Genomic DNA, 3,930 nt, shown 5'->3' with positions numbered 1-3,930 from the left:
TCGGCTTTTTACAAGCTATAAAAAACTCCAATAAGAAACTATCTCTATATTTCAGAGAATAAAAGTGAACTAGTGTATATATGTTATAAATTGTGGCAAGATTTCACATATATCATATATCTTTAGAGGTATTTCGAGATATTTGATTTGTTATTTTTTTGTTGTGTTTTTAATTCATTTTTTCTTCCTAGCACGTGACATAGAAACACGTTTGGAAGACCCACTCATTTTAACTTTCCACCCAGCCAAATTTTCCCTTCGTCTGAGGAGAGAGCCGCTTCTTCTTCTTCCAGCTCGCTCTCTCCCCCCGCCCTCTGCTCCCTCTCTCTCTCTCTCTCTCCCCGATCGATTTCAATTTTTCCTTGCCGACCCTTTAATCATCCAAGTAAGCCCCTTCTAACTGTTATCTTTCGTTTAATCTTTTCCACTTTCATTTTAATTATTCAATTCAATGCTAACTTCACATCCTCTGCATAAAAAATTGGTAAAATCGTTAGCTATCTTTTTAACAATGACCCAGATACTAATTCACTCACATGATCTCATTCCCTTGTCATTTCATTGATAAAGTTATGATTTTTACTCAATTAGTAATTAATTGTTGTTATGGTTTTTTGGTAGGTTTTGATATACCAGACTGTTTCTGATTGATATCTTGGTCGGTGTAATGGATTGGAGACCCTTTTCCTGTTGAAGTGATCGGTATCATATCATACTATCACTTTCTATTACTTTGTATAATCTCTGTTAGTATTATTTTTTTTTCCAGCATCATTCAATCACAAATCATCATGACTTTTATAAGATAGAATATGATGAAAGTCAAATGTTTTTGATGATCGAACTGTTATAATGACCGAACCATTATGATTAATTGAAAGTGTGAAAAGTCTTGACACTATCCCGGACCCTGCGTAAGCGTGGAGCGTGCACCGGGTTGCCCTTTATTTATTTTTTTATTCTTATTATTTTTAGTCAATTTGTACTCACATTGATTTTATTTTAATTTTTTTTTGTCATGTTTTGATGAATTATTCTGTTTTTGATTGAAATATAGGTTCTGTTAAATTATTTTATGCGATGGAGGATCTTCCTGTTGAAGTGGTCGGTATCATATTATCCCATCTTGGGTCTTGTTAGGGATGTTCTGATTGCATCCTTAACTTGCAAGAAATGGAGAGAAGCTTGGCAGAATCACCTCCAAACTCTTTCATTCAATACATCTGACTGGCCCCTATATCGCGAAATTTGCTCTAGTCACTTGGAAATGCTCATTACTTGTACACTTTTTCAAACCAAAGGATTGCAGCGCCTAACAATTTTCATGGATGATGAGCATGAGTTTTCTGTTACCCCTGTCATTGCTTGGCTTATGTATACGAGGGATTCATTGCGCGAGCTACGTTATAATGTGAGAACATCCCCTAATTTCAATATCATTGAGAAATGCAGCAGGAAAAAGTTGGAGGCCTTGACCTTGGCTAAGAATCCCATCTCGGGTGTTGAGCCGAAGTATCATAAATTTCCTTGCTTGAAGTCGCTGTCGTTGAGTTTTGTTAGCATCTCAGCGTTGGATTTGAGTCTTCTGCTTTCTGCTTGTCCGAAACTTGAAACCTTGTCTATTGTTTGTCTCAGAAATCGCTATGTCAGATTCAGAGGCTTCAATAGAGCTTAGCAGCTCTTCTTTGAAGGATTTCTTTGTCGAGTCATATAGTTTTGATAAACTCATATTAGTGGCGGATATGCTCGAGAATCTGCATCTGAAAGATTGTTCCTTTGATGCTTTTGAATTGATCAATAAGGGGACATTGAAAGTATTGAAGCTTGATGATGTTAGTGTCATCCATCAGACATTGGAGATAATACAGAAAACCTTGAGATCGTAGATGTGTGTAACTTCATATTTATGTGGCAACAAAATTTTTATAATATGATCTCAAAAGCGTCAAAGTTAAAAAAGCTTTGGCTGTGGAGTGTTGTTTTTGACGACGAGGATGAGGTTGTTGATATAGAGACCATATATCTGTTTGTTTTCCTAGGATTAACGCACCTTTCCTTAAGTTATGACTTGAAAGATGGAGTGCTTCATTATGGCTTGCAAGGGTTGTCTTTTCTGATGAACGTGGTTGTTTTATAGAACTTGGATGGACTACAATCAGTGATCTTTTTCTCAGTTTGGGTAGCTGGACTTTTGGAAGGATGTCCCTAATCTTAAAAAAGATGGTCATTTATGGCTATGTTGCTGAGATCAAAACACATGAAGAGTGTCAAACTTTTACCAAATTCACTGAATTCATGATTCAACTAGGAAGAAAATATAGTCATATAAAGTTCGAGTTTGAATATGCGGAGTAGGAGGTTCGGCCACATGCATCTGTTGCTGTCAAAGTATTATTGATCTCATCCGGCAAGACGGACAAGAAGGTACTTCCGTGTTCCATGATTTTCTTGTGTCGTTTTCCTCAAGTAGCAGAAGCATTGCTCAGGTGTAAAGTAAGAGATTCTTTGTAATGCAGAGATTTCTGTTTTTTTGTGTTGTTGTTGTTGTTGTTTATCTTTAACTACACCCTTCGATCTATATTTCGAAATACCAATATAACACCATTGCAACTTAAGGATTTAAATTGGGGTTGTGTTGTGGTCCTAAATAATTGTGGAGGATCTTAATCAAACAGTTTGGTTCAACCTTGATTGCATTTGATTTACAATTGTGGAGACATCAAAGTAGCTATGCTAAATATTGTGGATGATCATAGATAGTTAAATAGTTTGATTCGACCTTTGCTTCGACATTAATTGCAGTCACTTGGTAATCATAGGAGACAAAAAAAAATTATGATGTTGCGGTCTAGATTGCGGTGTTCGTAATTTTTTTAACATCCTTCCACAATCCTTCATTCTATAGTTTATTCTTTGTCAAAGAAAAAGGGGGTCTGGGGCTTATGAGCTGTTGATTTTCACGTTGCTTTTTACTGCTTCACTATACCAATAACATATGTGATAACCTTTATAATAGAGGAATTTAGTGCTAAAAAAGTTTAGGGGGAGGATTGAATTCATTGAGTAAAAATTGAAGAAAAAGTTCAGGTGTAACATGAGTTTTGGAGACTCACCCAGGGACAAAATGAAAGTATTGAAAGGTTCAAAAAACGCTTATGGAGTATTAACTTACGTTTTATCTATCAATGAGACGTCCATTGATATTGAAACTTAAACTCACTCGTTATGAAATATGAATCGAATATTTACCAAGTCTATAAGTATGTAATTGGTTTCACTTCCAAAGGTGCCAATATTGATTCCGAAGATATATAATTAATTTTGCTCTGATTCTATAATTGATTTTTACACACAAATTACTTTATCTTCAATACGCTTAAATCGGAATCAATTTACGAAAGGAGAAAGCTAACCAAAGGTGCCTCAAGGGCATTGGTTGAGCATCCAAAACAAGTAAGTTTTTATAAAAAAATTGTGTAATCATTACTTGATCTAAAATATGATAATTACATCTTGCATATTTTTAAGACAAAATTTCTATTTGTAATTTCGTAACCATTACCCACGAGGACGTTACAAAATCAATTCAGTCAATCAGTTTATCACTGCAGAACCATTCATGCACAAACTAAATTACTAACTAGGTCAATCCTCGTAAGCCAATCCACCGTGACTTGTGGAGTCTATTATAGGCTAGTACTGCATTGCACATGTTTGCTGTGTTTATTCCACACCATCTTCCCTTTCCTAAACATGGCCACTTGGTTTTTAATTCACGACACTACATTGAAAGCTGCTATCAACCACATGAAACGATTCAGTGGTCTCTTTTACTCGTGAAAAATGTTTGTGAATACAAAGAGGGGCATAGATAACATGTGCATATGCACATATTACACTTGATCTTAACCAAAAGCCGAGGAAGGTATA

General features: G+C 35.5%; 1 pseudogene across 1 annotated transcript; it reads left to right on the top strand.

Moving 5' to 3' along the window:
• Positions 1–243: 243 nt before the first annotated feature.
• On the top strand, positions 244–2,624 carry LOC146910734 (F-box/LRR-repeat protein At1g67190 pseudogene; annotated as a pseudogene). Its single transcript, XR_015017544.1, has 3 exons — positions 244–385; positions 622–702; positions 1,058–2,624. The product of XR_015017544.1 is annotated as an F-box/LRR-repeat protein At1g67190 pseudogene (transcript).
• Positions 2,625–3,930: the final 1,306 nt, after the last annotated feature.

Source organism: Medicago sativa, chromosome 7 (genome assembly GCF_051527215.1).
Source record: "Medicago sativa cultivar Bolivia chromosome 7, Bolivia_mono, whole genome shotgun sequence".
In the NCBI taxonomy this organism is placed as follows: domain Eukaryota; kingdom Viridiplantae; phylum Streptophyta; class Magnoliopsida; order Fabales; family Fabaceae; genus Medicago; species Medicago sativa.
The sequence above is the reverse complement of the archived record's forward strand: the minus strand, read 5'-3'. Positions and strand labels throughout refer to the sequence as shown.